At 34.9% G+C, this 18,618-nt stretch overlaps 7 non-coding genes and 1 pseudogene across 7 annotated transcripts; 4 read left to right on the top strand and 4 right to left on the bottom strand.

The window, feature by feature from the left end:
* Positions 1-6,355: 6,355 nt before the first annotated feature.
* LOC127832825 (U6 spliceosomal RNA) lies at positions 6,356-6,461 on the bottom strand. The gene has a single exon (XR_008027175.1). It is a non-coding gene; the product is annotated as a U6 spliceosomal RNA (small nuclear RNA).
* Positions 6,462-7,436: 975 nt separating this feature from the next.
* On the top strand, positions 7,437-7,553 carry LOC127832739 (U5 spliceosomal RNA). Its single transcript, XR_008027098.1, has one exon. It is a non-coding gene; the product is annotated as a U5 spliceosomal RNA (small nuclear RNA).
* Positions 7,554-7,625: 72 nt separating this feature from the next.
* On the bottom strand, positions 7,626-7,731 carry LOC127832824 (U6 spliceosomal RNA). Its single transcript, XR_008027174.1, has one exon. It is a non-coding gene; the product is annotated as a U6 spliceosomal RNA (small nuclear RNA).
* A 975-nt stretch (positions 7,732-8,706) lies between these two features.
* LOC127832738 (U5 spliceosomal RNA) lies at positions 8,707-8,823 on the top strand. Its single transcript, XR_008027097.1, has one exon. It is a non-coding gene; the product is annotated as a U5 spliceosomal RNA (small nuclear RNA).
* A 72-nt stretch (positions 8,824-8,895) lies between these two features.
* Positions 8,896-9,001, bottom strand: LOC127832823 (U6 spliceosomal RNA). Its single transcript, XR_008027173.1, has one exon. It is a non-coding gene; the product is annotated as a U6 spliceosomal RNA (small nuclear RNA).
* Positions 9,002-16,549: 7,548 nt separating this feature from the next.
* LOC127832751 (U5 spliceosomal RNA) lies at positions 16,550-16,664 on the top strand. Its single transcript, XR_008027109.1, has one exon. It is a non-coding gene; the product is annotated as a U5 spliceosomal RNA (small nuclear RNA).
* Positions 16,665-16,736: 72 nt separating this feature from the next.
* LOC127832822 (U6 spliceosomal RNA) lies at positions 16,737-16,842 on the bottom strand. The gene has a single exon (XR_008027172.1). It is a non-coding gene; the product is annotated as a U6 spliceosomal RNA (small nuclear RNA).
* A 999-nt stretch (positions 16,843-17,841) lies between these two features.
* On the top strand, positions 17,842-17,877 carry LOC127832757 (U5 spliceosomal RNA; annotated as a pseudogene).
* Positions 17,878-18,618: the final 741 nt, after the last annotated feature.

Here is an 18,618-nt window from a genome sequence, read left to right as displayed (position 1 = left end):
AAGGAGTCTCGGGGTCACGGAGAATGATGTTGATGCGGTCTCCAGTAACCTACCGGGTTCGATGGCATATGACGTGGTCTTCACAGAGCCAGATAAGTTGACTTCCTTTCTTGCTAGTATGAAATCGGATGAAACGGTTTTTCAGAAACTAAGATACAAATTTGAGTCGTATGGGAGCCAAGTAGTGCACATTAGAGTACATTGGCTGCCCATTTTCATAGGAAATAAGATTCTGGAAGATTTTTTCTCTCAGTTTGGTAAAGTGTTGAAGATTGAGCTTGAAAAACTAACTGTCCAAGATTTTGTGACATTTTCGGGAGTGCGAATTGTAACTGTTGAAATGTCGCAGCAATCAAAGAACAAAATACCACATGTGGTTAATTTTGAATGTGGCAACAAGGCCCTGTTGACAATGCGGGGACGGCCTCCTTTGTGCTTGAGGTGCATGCAGCTCGGGCACGTGGGGAGGGACTGTCCCGGCAAGGTCATCAGGCCGACAGTCTCTCTTTCAGTTGGAAAACAGGCCTCGGAGGTGGCGAAGCCTGTTGAGGATACAGGTTCTGTATCGACGTGGACGGATGTGGTCCGGAAGGGGAAGAAGGCGAAGGCCCCCGAGACGCAGGACGCGGCCCCTGCTACTTCTCCTCCCGTTGACCAGACGCCGTCTCCAGTCACTTCAGAAATGCCAGTGGTTGAGACCAAGGAAATGGAAGTAAGTGAGGGTACTTCAAAACGGAAATTAGAGACAGAGGAGGAATTTACCCCAATGCCCCGTAACAGGGTAGTTAGTGGGGTCGAACAAGTTGAGAGTGGGGGGATAGATATGTCTGACATGCTATCTCAAGATTCCATCTATGATGGTATGTTGGCGACTCAGTCCCCCCATAGAATGTAGTGTTTGTATTGATTGGACTCATAAATGGACTTGATTGTTGCACAACGGATTGCTTTATATTAAAAATGGCCTGGAAACAAACCACATGCTTTAAGAACTTCGAAATTGCTTATTCCTTTTTCTACATCTATGTAGTTATTCATATAGTTAATTGCACTATTCCCAGAAGTGTTAAAGGTCTAAAAATATGTAAGCATAAATACATTTATGTAAATATATATATATTATATTGCACTTTTGCCATAAAATGTTTAAACATTGTAAAACTCTACATGAATATATACATGTTTGAACATGTTTCAGTTCTATCCAGTCTTTTTGTGTACACATTTGTTAATATGTGTGGGATTATCTCTCCTTCTATAAACATGTTTTTCTCGTACACATTTTGTTTAAACCAGTTTCGGACTATGTTGTCTTACGGTCTCGATTTATCTCACAAATATATTTCGTCTGCTTTATTTCTTAGCTGCCAATGCTCGTGTATCCCGCCCCGCTTTTATTTTTCTATCGACTGCTTATTTGCACGTAGTCTGAATGTTCGCTATAAATCTTTATCGATTCACTTCTATCCGTATGCTAAAGTTTATTATCACTGCTCCAATAGAATTAAATGCCCGATAACGTTTATTTTGTGGGCGCAGCCATCTTTAATTGTACATGCACTTTCCTCGATTATTTCTAGCTCATGTAATGTCTGTCCTGTATGTTTCGGTGTAATGGATAGTGTTCTAAAAATAACTTACATTTTTAAAACGTCGGTGTCGTTCATTGTGCAAGTTATGTTTTAGATTATTTCAAATCTTACAAGAATGTCTTTAATAATACATAGTATTAACATAAATGGATTTAGATCCAGAAAAAAACAGCAGTATATTAAAGATTACATTTTGCAAAATAAGCCTGCCATTTTATGTATACAGGAAACACATATAGACATTTACTCCAAAGCCAAATATGTAGAAAATTTTATCTCCAAAGGTTATAAATATATTTGGAGTTTTTCAAATGGAAATAAGTCATGTGGTGTTTGTACTATTATTACTGATAAAAATATTATTTGCCATAGTTTTCAAACGGATTATGATGGTCGTTTTATATATGCAGATGTTGAGTTTGTAAACACAAATTTCAGGGTATGTAATATTTATGCTCCAAATGCCCCTGGAGATAGAAATAATTATTTTTCCTCCATTAAGAAATATTTGGTTAGTTCTTATCATCTAGTTGTTATTGGAGATTTCAATTTTGTTCTGAATCCTAAGTTAGATAAATCAGGGGGAGATACTGATAGACTTCCTATTGGCTGTGCTGTTTTCAAACATATAATTGATAAATATAAATTAAAAGATGTCTTTAGACATTTGTATCCTAAACAAACCACTACAACATGGAGTAGAATATCTATTAAAAAAGAATTAATTAGTTGTAGACTAGATAGGATTTATGTGTCGAATTTATTAATTGGTAATTGTATTGAGTCTTCCATTAAACCTTGCATTTATTCAGACCATGATTTTGTAAATGTAATTATTAATTTAAACAACTCTAATGAAACCATTTCTATTGGAAATTCCTATTGGAAATTAAATAATTCAATTTTAAATGATGATGAATTTATTTCAGCCTTTGAGTTTTATTTTAAAATAATAAGTAGAACGGAAGATATTACTTTAGATTGGTGGGATGGAATTAAAAATAAAATAAAAGAATTTTGTATTGATTACTCTAAATCAAAGAAATCTAATGCATACAAAGAAATAAAACTATTAATTAAAACTTACCATAATTCACAAGATATTGAAGAAAAAATTAATATAAAAAATCAACTTGAAAATTTACAAAATAAAATATATGATGGTTCCTACATAAGAAGCAAAATTAATATGCTGAATAGCAATGAAAATGCTTCAAATTATTTTCATGATAAAGAATTTCAAAATGGTATTAATAAAACTATAACTCATATAATAGATGATGGTATGGACAAGAAATCATCACATGATATTTTAAAAACTTTTCATTCATTTTATGAAAATTTGTATACTGATGAACCTGTTGACCCTTCTTTAAACTCTAAGTTTTTAAATAACCTACCTAAAATTTCCAATGATGATAATGCTATGTTAAGCCAACCTCTTACTCTGGATGAGATTTTCTCTACATTAAAGGAAATGGATCATACTAAGTCTCCAGGAAGTGATGGACTTACTTCTTTGATATATGTAAAATTCTTTCATCTGTTTGGTGATATTTTATTGTATTTATTTAATACGTGTTTTGAATCTGGCCATATGTCAGAATCACAAAAATTATCTTATATAACATTACTTTGCAAAGATAACAGTAATAAAACATCTGTTAAAAATTATAGACCAATTTCACTTTTGAATATTGATAGGAAGATTTTGTCAAAGGTTTTGGCCACACGATTAGGAAAGGTTTTGCCCTCTATTATTGGAATAACTCAAACATGTTCAATACCTGGGAGGACTATTTTTGATAATATTCATTTACTTCGTAATATAATAAGTTATGTCGAGCAGAAAAACCTAACAGCTTGTTTTATCTGCTTGGACCAGGAGAAGGCCTTCGACCGTGTGTCATGGCCTTTTCTGTTTAGCACTCTTCAATCATTTGGCTTTAATGACTCTTTTATACATTGGATTAAGGTCTTGTATCAAGACATAAGGTCATCTGTCATTGTAAATGGACATATTTCTGAGCCATTTGCATTGACAAGATCAGTCCGTCAGGGCTGTTCTTTATCACCTCTCCTTTATGTTTTATGTTTAGAGCCCTTTGCTAAGGTTATTCAAGATGACCCACATATAAATGGTATCAAAACTCCTGGTGGAAAGTTTCATGTGAAAATGTCCCTTTATGCTGATGACAATACCACCTGTCTATCAGATGAAAAGTCAATTTCCTTATTTTTTAAACATGTGTCAGACTTTGAAAAGGTTTCGGGGTCAAGGGTAAATTATAAGAAAAGCTGTGGAATGTTTTTGGGGAAATGGAAGTCAAGGTCTGATCATCCTTTCGGCATTTCTTGGGGAAAAAATTGCAAGTTATTAGGTTACAGGTTTGGTTATGATTTAACAGATGATGATTTATTTCATGATTTATTATCTAATTTTGAAAGAATTCTTAATTTATGGAAATCTCGTGGTAAATCGTATAAGGGTAAAAGTTCGATTTTGAACACATTTGTATTTTCAAAACTTATATATTTTATACAATCTCAAATTGTACCTAGTCATTATATAAACATGTTTCAAAAACGTTGCTTCAACTTTATATGGGGCAGAAAATTAGAGCCTATATCCCGCAAAACATTGTATTCACACATGTTAAAAGGTGGACTTAATGTTCCAAATTTAGAATTAAAAATCCATTCATTCTATCTATGTCATATTTTTAAAATAATTAATAACTACAATACTCCTTGGGTAGAATTTGCTGTTTATTGGACAGGTTTGCAATTGAAGAAATATAATCCTTCAATTGCATCTAATAATATTCCTCATAGTGAAATTATTCCCCCTTTTTATGTTAAATGTTTAAGTGTATTTACAGATTTTGTGGAAAACTGTAAATCAAATGTTAATTCTATCTGGACTGTTAAAGAGATTTATAATTACTTTATTGAAAATATGAATATTGAACCAAAATGTGTAAGGGATTGTAAATCTGTAGATTTTAATAATAGCTTTAAAAATGTCTTTTCAAGTGCAGTAGATCCTGAGTGTAGGAACACATGTTTTTCCATTGTTCATAATGCTCTTTTAACCAACCAATATCTTTTTTCGAGAAATATGATAAGATCTAGTAAATGCACATTTTGTTCGAAACCAGAAACTATAGATCATTTATTTGTTGAGTGTTATATTTCTACATCTATAAATAAAGTCGTATTATTCTTAATGCATGTATTAACTGCAGACAATCATAAACTGTCTCTCAAACAATTTCATTATCTTAATGTTGATAATTCATATGATAAGGAAATTAATTATGTTTTTCTTATTCTGCTGTCGGAGTCAAGACAAATAATTTGGAGAACTAGAAATGATGTAAAATTTGACAAAAAACTGTTTAGTCCATTTGATCTTATTTGCAAACTTATTTATAGATTAAAATATCGCATTTTATTAGATTTTGAAAGATTTCCATCTGAAAAATTTGAATTAATATGGGGTAATTATTGTGACGTTAATGCAAATAAAAAAGTTGAGTTTAGATTAGACTTGAATCCTGCAATTTATGCTAACATTTAGTGTTATGATTGAAATATGTATATTAAGTTTCTCTCTGCTGTTTTGTTTTTTCTCTCTGATTTCAGGATGGCAGCTGCGGGGCCGTTAGTGGCTGTTACTCGGGTTGTCATCCTGGATCAGAGAGGAAACGCGACAGTGTTAATTTGTGTGAAGAAGTTTTTGTGAATTGTATATTGTAAATTGTATTATTGCATCATCTCTTTTATCATCAGTATTCCTATGAATCATTTCAATCATTGCTTCATATATTATGTAACCCAGTGTTGGGCTCATCTCATTTCACTCATTGAACTTCATTATCACTCATTTTTCATCACTATGTATTTCGACAGACCATAAACACATTTTCATTCATGTAGGTCATAGGATACTTGACTGACCTTTCCTAAAGTAAAGAGGCTTTTTTCCAATTTATTCGTTCATATACATTTATTGTTTCATAATTATTTCTGGCTTGGCCGGATGGTGGGGCTGGGGCGGGTGAGGAGCGGTACCGAAGGCTCTCACGTGCTTCAGCTCCATTATCTGGTTTCAGCTGTAGACTTCTTGACATGTTCCTGGCGGACCATCACGGGGGGTGCTCGGGCATGACCTGGGGTGGTTCGCTGGGAGCACCTTTTTTCTTTTTTTTTGAAGTGTGATTTGTTAGCATTTATATTAAATAAAAACAACCTCTTTATCATTTTACTAATTAAGATCCGCTACATTTAGGTCGGTGACTTTTTATTTGTTAAAACCGTTTCACTATTTCTATAATTCTATATATCTATTTCATTATCTACGTGCAGACGTGAACAGACTGTTACAAATTATATATTAACACATAAAACGTGCAGACGGTAAAAAGACTGTGTTTATTAATTAATTATAAAATAATTAGTTTTCTTCTTTCCTTACTATTGTTAAATATTATTTAAAGTCACCTTGTACTGTATGAAATCATTTAATTTCTTTTAAGCGGATACTTGGGGCGTTTTACATCCCAATTATGTGATAAATAAATTTTATGAAAAAGAAAAAAAAATTTCGCCTTTTACTAAAGATTTCCGTGCAGTGGAACATTCAATGAGTCTATAGACTTATTTCTGAAGTCCTGTTAATTCAGGATATGCGATAATGTGTCAATACATAAACCTTGGTGGCAGCTAGGCACCCGAGTCTAAATATATTGTTTGTTCTAAAAAATATGGAACGCTTCACGAATTTGCGTGTCATCCTTGCGCAGGGGCCATGCTAATCTTCTCTGTATCGTTCCAATTTTAGTATATGTACTGCCGAAGCAGTACGAAAAAGGACGTTGCCATAATGCTGTATATATGTGTTGCTATCTGATGCACACTTTTGCAGGTTCAAATGCGCGCTAAAATGCCCGTATGCGTGTGTTCCGCCTCAGATACTTACCTAGAGGTATTTCGGCCGGCAGTGTATATTCGCTTTCTACGGTCGCAGCGTACTAGGATACGCGAATGAGATGCCGACATCGTTTCAATCGCGTGCAACGGAACAGAAGAGCGCAGCTGTGAATGGTAAATGTTAAACATTGCGACGCACTGTACTAATTTTACCAGTCTATTTTTAGCCACGACGTGTTGTGTTTTCCGAACAAAAGCTGTACGTATACAATAGCTTCACTATTAATAGCGTTTTCCAGCCAATAGCTGTGCGTTTACAATGGCTTCACTATTAAGGTCGGTCATAATATACTAAATAGTTTCCCTGTAGAATTCAATGTAAAAGCGCGACAACTTTAAGCGAAAATAAGTGCAACATTTTGCACATAGAGACCCCATAACAATACCTTTTCTTAAAGGCCATTCTAAGCGGAATCGATTTATGCAATACAAAAGGTACGCCATGTTCAAACCAAGCAAGAACTTGACACGAATCAAAATCGACTGTTTTTGCAACTTTTGTTTTCGGCCGTTTCTTAGTGGAATGTAACCTTTTTCAGTGCACTGCTTTACTATAGTCTTCAAGTTTATCATATTTCAGGGATTCAGTAGTGAACACCTATTCATGCCCTACCATTATCTCCGAAAGATAAAACCCGAACGATAGTTTAAAGTGTAAAGCATGCCTTCCTGTCAACTATGATATTTTTTTTAGAGAGTACAGCCCTACATGAAACGATTATTTAGTATACTGTAACCTTAATAGGAACTCTCGTGATTGGCGTTCGTAGCGGAACACTGCAGAGCGTAACCTGCGAGCTGATATACAGGTTCAGTACATCAACCAATGCACGGGCGTTCCCTCTTTAACAACTCTGGTTTCACTACAGTCACGCATAAATCTTTCGCCTTTTACTAAAGATTTCCGTGCAGTGGAACATTCAATGAGTCTATAGACTTATTTCTGAAGTCCTGTTAATTCAGGATATGCGATAATGTGTCAATACATAAACCTTGGTGGCAGCTAGGCACCCGAGTCTAAATATATTGTTTGTTCTAAAAAATATGGAACGCTTCACGAATTTGCGTGTCATCCTTGCGCAGGGGCCATGCTAATCTTCTCTGTATCGTTCCAATTTTAGTATATGTACTGCCGAAGCAGTACGAAAAAGGACGTTGCCATAATGCTGTATATATGTGTTGCTATCTGATGCACACTTTTGCAGGTTCAAATGCGCGCTAAAATGCCCGTATGCGTGTGTTCCGCCTCAGATACTTACCTAGAGGTATTTCGGCCGGCAGTGTATATTCGCTTTCTACGGTCGCAGCGTACTAGGATACGCGAATGAGATGCCGACATCGTTTCAATCGCGTGCAACGGAACAGAAGAGCGCAGCTGTGAATGGTAAATGTTAAACATTGCGACGCACTGTACTAATTTTACCAGTCTATTTTTAGCCACGACGTGTTGTGTTTTCCGAACAAAAGCTGTACGTATACAATAGCTTCACTATTAATAGCGTTTTCCAGCCAATAGCTGTGCGTTTACAATGGCTTCACTATTAAGGTCGGTCATAATATACTAAATAGTTTCCCTGTAGAATTCAATGTAAAAGCGCGACAACTTTAAGCGAAAATAAGTGCAACATTTTGCACATAGAGACCCCATAACAATACCTTTTCTTAAAGGCCATTCTAAGCGGAATCGATTCATGCAATACAAAAGGTACGCCATGTTCAAACCAAGCAAGAACTTGACACGAATCAAAATCGACTGTTTTTGCAACTTTTGTTTTCGGCCGTTTCTTAGTGGAATGTAACCTTTTTCAGTGCACTGCTTTACTATAGTCTTCAAGTTTATCATATTTCAGGGATTCAGTAGTGAACACCTATTCATGCCCTACCATTATCTCCGAAAGATAAAACCCGAACGATAGTTTAAAGTGTAAAGCATGCCTTCCTGTCAACTATGATATTTTTTTTAGAGAGTACAGCCCTACATGAAACGATTATTTAGTATACTGTAACCTTAATAGGAACTCTCGTGATTGGCGTTCGTAGCGGAACACTGCAGAGCGTAACCTGCGAGCTGATATACAGGTTCAGTACATCAACCAATGCACGGGCGTTCCCTCTTTAACAACTCTGGTTTCACTACAGTCACGCATAAATCTTTCGCCTTTTACTAAAGATTTCCGTGCAGTGGAACATTCAATGAGTCTATAGACTTATTTCTGAAGTCCTGTTAATTCAGGATATGCGATAATGTGTCAATACATAAACCTTGGTGGCAGCTAGGCACCCGAGTCTAAATATATTGTTTGTTCTAAAAAATATGGAACGCTTCACGAATTTGCGTGTCATCCTTGCGCAGGGGCCATGCTAATCTTCTCTGTATCGTTCCAATTTTAGTATATGTACTGCCGAAGCAGTACGAAAAAGGACGTTGCCATAATGCTGTATATATGTGTTGCTATCTGATGCACACTTTTGCAGGTTCAAATGCGCGCTAAAATGCCCGTATGCGTGTGTTCCGCCTCAGATACTTACCTAGAGGTATTTCGGCCGGCAGTGTATATTCGCTTTCTACGGTCGCAGCGTACTAGGATACGCGAATGAGATGCCGACATCGTTTCAATCGCGTGCAACGGAACAGAAGAGCGCAGCTGTGAATGGTAAATGTTAAACATTGCGACGCACTGTACTAATTTTACCAGTCTATTTTTTCAGCCACGACGTATTGTGTTTTCCGAACAAAAGCTGTACGTATACAATAGCTTCACTATTAATAGCGTTTTCCAGCCAATAGCTGTGCGTTTACAATGGCTTCACTATTAAGGTCGGTCATAATATACTAAATAGTTTCCCTGTAGAATTCAATGTAAAAGCGCGACAACTTTAAGCGAAAATAAGTGCAACATTTTGCACATAGAGACCCCATAACAATACCTTTTCTTAAAGGCCATTCTAAGCGGAATCGATTTATGCAATACAAAAGGTACGCCATGTTCAAACCAAGCAAGAACTTGACACGAATCAAAATCGACTGTTTTTGCAACTTTTGTTTTCGGCCGTTTCTTAGTGGAATGTAACCTTTTTCAGTGCACTGCTTTACTATAGTCTTCAAGTTTATCATATTTCAGGGATTCAGTAGTGAACACCTATTCATGCCCTACCATTATCTCCGAAAGATAAAACCCGAACGATAGTTTAAAGTGTAAAGCATGCCTTCCTGTCAACTATGATATTTTTTTTAGAGAGTACAGCCCTACATGAAACGATTATTTAGTATACTGTAACCTTAATAGGAACTCTCGTGATTGGCGTTCGTAGCGGAACACTGCAGAGCGTAACCTGCGAGCTGATATACAGGTTCAGTACATCAACCAATGCACGGGCGTTCCCTCTTTAACAACTCTGGTTTCACTACAGTCACGAAAAAATCGTGGCCTTAGTGATTGATTAAAGTAATTAAAAATGATGACAGTAATGCATTTGCCGGCTTTGACCGGAAGTGCTTTAGTAGACAGTGCTAGGGAACGAACAGTAAAAGTTAAAGGAAAAAGAGGATGCAGTATGATGGGCGTAGTAAATATTCTGACGAAAAATGGAGTGGAAGATACTGACGTGGAGTGGTTAGCCTCGGGACCTCCGGGATCGGCAGAGTATGACGTCACCTTCGCAAACTCAGATAAGTGCCGCTCTTTTTTATCTAGAGTATCAATGCAATCATCTGTTACTCATAGCGGGGTTCAGTACCGTTTTTTCAAATATGGAAAACAACTGGTCAAGTGCAGAGTGCACTGGCTACCAGCATTTATTAGCGATTTGGCAATTGCAGATATGTTTAAAGGGTTTGGGCAAGTGGTTTCTGTAGAACATGACACTTTGAAGGTTGGTGACTTTGTCACAAGATCTGGAGTGAGGATAGTCACACTTGAGTGTGATTCAAATATGACAGAGGCTATACCACACATACTAGCATTCGAATGTGGCTCAAGAGCCCTTATTACCATGCGGGGAAGGCAACCTTTGTGTCTCTATTGTCAAGAGGTGGGACATGTACGCAATACATGTCCCACAAAATATTAATGCAATATTTAAGCACAACCAGGAGAGTGTTTCAGGGACAAAAGTTGTAAAGGATGTGGCACAAAAGGCACCTGATGTGGCACAAAAGGCACCATCATCAAATGTCAAGGAGACAGTTGCAGAAAGGCCGGAAGTGACGGTTGAACAACCATCAACACAGAAGGACGATTTCCAGGTCGTTGTTAGCAAGAAAAAGAAATCAAGCGGTCAAAAGAAACAGATATCAGCAGAACAGGTGACACAAACAGAGAAAGAGGAGGAAAACATGGACGCACAAGATTTAGAGGTGAGGGGAGAAAAGAGGGGTCGAAAGGGTTTGATCACAGGATCAAAAAGAGTATGTGATAAAGAAAATACTAACAGTAGTGAAGAATTGTCTCCCTTACCCCAAAACAGATTTACGGTGTTAGAAGTTGATGATCTCGAAGAACATACATTAGTAATTGATTTAGATTCGCAAGATCTGAACATGACCCCTGTTGATTAAATGTGTAAGAACAAACATAAACACAATTCCATTTCAATTAATAGATTACCTTTATCAAAAATCAACTTACATCTTTAAAAATCCTTTTTTTAAATTACCCTTTACTGTTAAAAATCAATGTATATCAATACCTTGTGTAAATAGTTCACTTGTACATATATTTATCATTATATTTTATGTATTACAATATAATGTTGGCATATATACCGATCACATAGAAAATCTGTGTGACCGATATATTGGCATATTTAAAATGTCATGTTTTCACATTATTTATTTAGTATATAGCATATGCATAAATAAAATCTATGTAAATAATAGTATGTATACATGTACAATAACAAAAACTATAACTTTAAAATCTCATATAACAAATGCATTTCTTATTATGTGTGAGCGTATAAATTACGTTCATATGCTAGTGTGTGTATACGCTATTCATTGTTATATGATCTTTAATAAAACACCTTTTCTAAACACTCTTTTCATCAACAGTACACCTTTAATCCTTTTTCAATATCCTCGTGGTAAATGTGAGCGCATTTATCTATTTCCAACATTACTTAGGTACATAGTACACTCATTACAACAGCGAGTTTACAAAATCGTTAGCCTAGTCTCTGTATATATATTTCGTCTGCTTTATTTTCACTGCTCCAATAGAATTAAATGCCCGATAACGTTTATTTTGTGGGCGCAGCCATCTTTAATTGTACATGCACTTTCCTCGATTATTTCTAGCTCATGTAATGTCTGTCCTGTATGTTTCGGTGTAATGGATGGTGTTCTAAAAATAACTAACGTTTTTAAAACGTTAGTGTCGTTCATTGTGCAAGTAATTATTTTAAGATTATTTCAAAACTTACAAGAATGTCTTTAATAATACATAGCATTAACATAAATGGATTTAGATCAAGGAAAAAACAGCAGTATATTAAAGATTACATTTTGCAAAATAAGCCTGCCATTTTATGTATACAGGAAACACATATAGACATTTACTCCAAAGCCAAAGATGTAGAAAATTTCATCTCCAAAGATTATAAATATATTTGGAGTTTTTCAAATGGAAATAAGTCATGTGGTGTATGTACTATTATTACTGATAAAAATATTATTTGCCATAGTTTTCAAACGGATTATGATGGTCGTTTTATATATGCAGATGTTGAGTTTGTAAACACAAATTTCAGGGTATGTAATATTTATGCTCCAAATGCCCCTGGAGATAGAAATAATTATTTTTCCTCCATTAAGAAATATTTGGTTAGTTCTTATCATCTAGTTGTTATTGGAGATTTCAATTTTGTTCTGAATCCTAAGTTAGATAAATCAGGGGGAGATACTGATAGACTTCCTATTGGCTGTGCTGTTTTCAAACATATAATTGATAAATATAAATTAAAAGATGTCTTTAGACATTTGTATCCTAAACAAACCACTACAACATGGAGTAGAATATCTATTAAAAAAGAATTAATATGTTGTAGACTAGATAGGATTTATGTGTCGAATTTATTAATTGGTAATTGTATTGAGTCTTCCATTAAACCTTGCATTTATTCAGACCATGATTTTGTAAATGTAATTATTAATTTAAACAACTCTAATGAAATTCCTATTGGAAATTAAATAATTCAATTTTAAATGATGATGAATTTATTTCAGCCTTTGAGTTTTATTTTAAAATAATAAGTAGAACGGAAGATATTACTTTAGATTGGTGGGATGGAATTAAAAATTAAATAAAAGAATTTTGTATTGATTACTCTAAATCAAAGAAATCTAATGCATACAAAGAAATAAAACTATTAATTAAAACTTACCATAATTCACAAGATATTGAAGAAAAAATTAATATCAAAAATCAACTTGAAAATTTACAAAATAAAATATATGATGGTTCCTACATAAGAAGCAAAATTAATATGCTGAATAGCAATGAAAATGCTTCAAATTATTTTTATGATAAAGAATTTCAAAATGGTATTAATAAAACTATAACTCATATAATAGATGATGGTATGGACAAGAAATCATCACATGATATTTTAAAAACTTTTCATTCATTTTATGAAAATTTGTATACTGATGAACCTGTTGACCCTTCTTTAAACTCTAAGTTTTTAAATAACCTACCTAAAATTTCCAATGATGATAATGCTTTGTTAAGCCAACCTCTTACTCTGGATGAGATTTTCTCTACATTAAAGGAAATGGATCATACTAAGTCTCCAGGAAGTGATGGACTTACTTCTTTGATATATGTTAAATTCTTTCATCTGTTTGGTGATATTTTATTGTATTTATTTAATACTTGTTTTGAATCTGGCCATATGTCAGAATCACAAAAAATATCTTATATAACATTACTTTGCAAAGATAACAGTAATAAAACATCTGTTAAAAATTATAGACCAATTTCACTTTTGAATATTGATAGGAAGATTTTGTCAAAGGTTTTGGCCTCACGATTAGGAAAGGTTTTGCCCTCTATTATTGGAATAACTCAAACACGTTCAATACCTGGGAGGACTATTTTTGATAATATTCATTTACTTCGTATTATAATAAGTTATGTCGAGCAGAAAAACTTAACAGCTTGTTTTATCTGCTTGGACCAGGAGAAGGCCTTCGACCGTGTGTCATGGCCTTTTCTGTTTAGCACTCTTCAATCATTTGGCTTTAATGACTCTTTTATACATTGGATTAAGGTCTTGTATCAAGACATAAGGTCATCTGTCATTGTTAATGGACATATTTCTGAGCCATTTGCATTGACAAGATCAGTCCGTCAGGGCTGTTCTTTATCACCTCTCCTTTATGTTGTATGTTTAGAGCCCTTTGCTAAGGTTATTCAAGATGACCCACATATAAATGGTATCAAAACTCCTGGTGGAAAGTTTCATGTGAAAATGTCCCTTTATGCTGATGACAATACCACCTGTCTATCAGATGAAAAGTCAATTTCCTTATTTTTTAAACATGTGTCAGACTTTGAAAAGGTTTCGGGGTCAAGGGTAAATTATAAGAAAAGCTGTGGAATGTTTTTGGGGAAATGGAAGTCAAGGTCTGAGCATCCTTTCGGCATTTCTTGGGGAAAAAATTGCAAGTTATTAGGTTACAGGTTTGGTTATGATTTAACAGATGATGATTTATTTCATGATTTATTATCTAATTTTGAAAGAATTCTTAATTTATGGAAATCTCGTGGTAAATCGTATAAGGGTAAAAGTTCGATTTTGAACACATTTGTATTTTCAAAACTTATATATTTTATACAAGCTCAAATTGTACCTAGTCATTATATAAACATGTTTCAAAAACGTTGCTTCAACTTTATATGGGGCAGAAAATTAAAGCCTATAGCCCGCAAAACATTGTATACACACATGTTAAAAGGTGGACTTAATGTTCCAAATTTAGAATTAAAAATCCATTCATTCTATCTATGTCATATTTTTAAAATAATTAATAACTACAATACTCCTTGGGTAGAATTTGCTGTTTATTGGACAGGTTTGCAATTGAAGAAATATAATCCTTCAATTGCATCTAATAATATTCCTCATAGTGAAATTATTCCCCCTTTTTATGTTAAATGTTTAAGTGTATTTACAGATTTTGTGGAAAACTGTAAATCAAATGTGAATTCTTTCTGGACTGTTAAAGAGATTTATAATTACTTTATTAAAAATATGAATATTGAACCAAAATGTGTAAGGGATTGTAAATCTGTAGATTTTAATAATAGCTTTAAAAATGTCTTTTCAAGTGCAGTAGATCCTGAGTGTAGGAACACATGTTTTTCCATTGTTCATAATGCTCTTTTAACCAACCAATATCTTTTTTCGAGAAATATGATAAGATCTAGTAAATGCACATTTTGTTCGAAACCAGAAACTATAGATCATTTATTTGTTGAGTGTTATATTTCTACATCTATAAATAAAGTCGTATTATTCTTAATGCATGTATAAACTGCAGACAATCATAAACTGTCTCTCAAACAATTTCATTATCTTAATGTTGATAATTCATATGATAAGGAGATTAATTATGTTTTTCTTATTCTGCTGTCGGAGTCAAGACAAATAATTTGGAGAACCAGAAATGATGTAAAATTTGACAAAAAACTGTTTAGTCCATTTGATCTTATTTGCAAACTTATTTATAGATTAAAATATCGCATTTTATTAGATTTTGAAAGATTTTCATCTGAGAAATTTGAATTAATATGGGGTAATTATTGTGACGTTAATGCAAATAAAAAAGTTGAGTTTAGATTAGACTTGAATCCTGCAATTTATGCTAACATTTAGTGTTATGATTGAAATATGTGTATTAAGTTTCTCTCTGCTGTTTTGTGTTTTCTCTCTGATTTCAGGATGGCAGCTGCGGGGCCGTTAGTGGCTGTTACTCGGGTTGTCATCCTGGATCAGAGAGAGAGAACAACAAAGTGATACAGTGTTTTGTGTCATTTGTGTGATGAGTTTTTGTATTGATGTATTTATATATGTATCATCACTGTTATCATCAATGTTCCTATGAATCATTTCAATCATATATCATATACTGTGTAACCCGGTCATGGGCTCATCTCATTTCATTCATTGAATTTCATTATCACTCATGTTTCATCACTATGTATATACGCTATACCATTGCCTCATTTACATTCATGTAGGCCATAGGAACACTGTACTAACCTTTCTTGCGTATTGAGTTTCATTAAAAAAAAATAAATAAATAAATATATATTTCATATTATACATGCTTTTTCACACTTGTTCAGGCTTATCTGGATGGTGGGGTTGAGGCGGGTGAGTAGTTGTACCGAAGGCTGTCACGTGCCTCAACTCCATCATCCAGGGCAGCTGTAGACTATATATCCTGATCCTGGCAGACCATCACAGGAAGTGCCCGTGCATGACCTGAGGTGGTTCGCTGGGAACCACATTTTATTTCATTATAGTTTTTTCATTTAAATGTACAACCTTATATGTTTCTTTTCGTTATTCTTTACAATTATTAAGGAAGTGTGGATACATTACTCGATTTATAATCAAGGATATAAACTCAATACATAATACTAATAAAGACCCGCTTAAATTTAAGATGGTGACTTTTATTTGTTAAAAGCTATCATTGTGTTCTGTTTTACAATAACATCATATAAATTTTACAATAAAATTATATAATCGTGCAGACGTGAACAAAGACTGGAATATTAATTAAACGTGCAGACGTGCAAAAGACTGTTTGTAAATTGTGAAAAACATAATTTTGTTTCTTATAACTTTGTTAATCTTGTTAAATATTATAATAAGTCACCATTCATTTGTTATTTCACATTTAGTTCTTTTAGCGGGTACCTGGGGCAATCTACACCCCAGGGTACGTCATGAATAAAGTTTTATGAAAAAGAAAAAAAATTTCGCCTTTTACTAAAGATTTCCGTGCAGTGGAACATTCAATGAGTCTATAGACTTATTTCTGAAGTCCTGTTGATTCAGGATATGCGATAATGTGTCAATACATAAACCTTGGTGGCAGCTAGGCACCCGAGTCTAAATATATTGTTTGTTCTAAAAAATATGGAACGCTTCACGAATTTGCGTGTCATCCTTGCGCAGGGGCCATGCTAATCTTCTCTGTATCGTTCCAATTTTAGTATATGTACTGCCGAAGCAGTACGAAAAAGGACGTTGCCATAATGCTGTATATATGTGTTGCTATCTGATGCACACTTTTGCAGGTTCAAATGCGCGCTAAAATGCCCGTATGCGTGTGTTCCGCCTCAGATACTTACCTAGAGGTATTTCGGCCGGCAGTGTATATTCGCTTTCTACGGTCGCAGCGTACTAGGATACGCGAATGAGATGCCGACATCGTTTCAATCGCGTGCAACGGAACAGAAGAGCGCAGCTGTGAATGGTAAATGTTAAACATTGCGACGCACTGTACTAATTTTACCAGTCTATTTTTTCAGCCACGACGTATTGTGTTTTCCGAACAAAAGCTGTACGTATACAATAGCTTCACTATTAATAGCGTTTTCCAGCCAATAGCTGTGCGTTTACAATGGCTTCACTATTAAGGTCGGTCATAATATACTAAATAGTTTCCCTGTAGAATTCAATGTAAAAGCGCGACAACTTTAAGCGAAAATAAGTGCAACATTTTGCACATAGAGACCCCATAACAATACCTTTTCTTAAAGGCCATTCTAAGCGGAATCGATTTATGCAATACAAAAGGTACGCCATGTTCAAACCAAGCAAGAACTTGACACGAATCAAAATCGACTGTTTTTGCAACTTTTGTTTTCGGCCGTTTCTTAGTGGAATGTAACCTTTTTCAGTGCACTGCTTTACTATAGTCTTCAAGTTTATCATGTTTCAGGGATTCAGTAGTGAACACCTATTCATGCCCTACCATTATCTCCGAAAGATAAAACCCGAACGATAGTTTAAAGTGTAAAGCATGTCTTCCTGTCAACTATGATATTTTTTTTAGAGAGTACAGCCCTACATGAAACGATTATTTAGTATACTGTAACCTTAATAGGAACTCTCGTGATTGGCGTTCGTAGCGGAACACTGCAGAGCGTAACCTGCGAGCTGATATACAGGTTCAGTACATCAACCAATGCACGGGCGTTCCCTCTTTAACAACTCTGGTTTCACTACAGTCACGCATAAATCTTTCGCCTTTTACTAAAGATTTCCGAACTTTAAGAATGATGACGGTATTGCATATGCCAGCGTTGACAGGAGATTCTTTACGGACGGAGTCGATGGAGAGGACAGTGAAAGCACAAGGGAAACGAGGATGCAGTATGCAGGGAGTTGTAAACGTTTTAATGAAGAATGGCGTATCTGATACTGACATCGAATGGCTGGCGTCTGGACCTCCCGGATCTTCACAGTACGATGTGACCTTCAAGACAAAAGATAAGTGTATCTCGTTTTTAAATAGAATACAAATGCAATCATCTGTGTCTCACCAAGGAGTACAATACAGATTTGTAAAGTATGGAAAGCAAATTGTATCGTGTAGAATTCATTGGCTGCCGGCATTCGTTAACGACAAGGTCATAGCTGATATTTTTGAAAAATTTGGAACTGTTATGTCGGTCGAATATGATTCTTTGAAAATAGGAGATTTTAGTACCCACTCTGGGGTGCGTGTGGTCACGGTGGAGTGTGACAGAGTTCAGCAGGAGTCCATTCCACACATAATTCAATTTGAGTGTGGCACAAGGGCCTTGATTACCATGAGGGGACGGCAGCCCCTTTGTCTCTATTGCCAAGGGGTTGGGCACGTCCGAAACACTTGCCCCCAAAATATCAATGCCATTTTTAAAGAAAAAGTAAGTGTTTCAGAAAACAACAAGGACAATACACCAGAGAAAAAGACAGACGGAGAGAAACAGACAGATGGTGAGAAACGAAAGGAAACAGAAAAGCA

Source organism: Dreissena polymorpha, chromosome 5, assembly GCF_020536995.1.
Source record: "Dreissena polymorpha isolate Duluth1 chromosome 5, UMN_Dpol_1.0, whole genome shotgun sequence".
In the NCBI taxonomy this organism is placed as follows: Eukaryota; Metazoa; Mollusca; class Bivalvia; order Myida; family Dreissenidae; genus Dreissena; species Dreissena polymorpha.
Note: the sequence above shows the minus strand (reverse complement) of the source record. Positions and strands in the feature narration are given on the sequence as shown.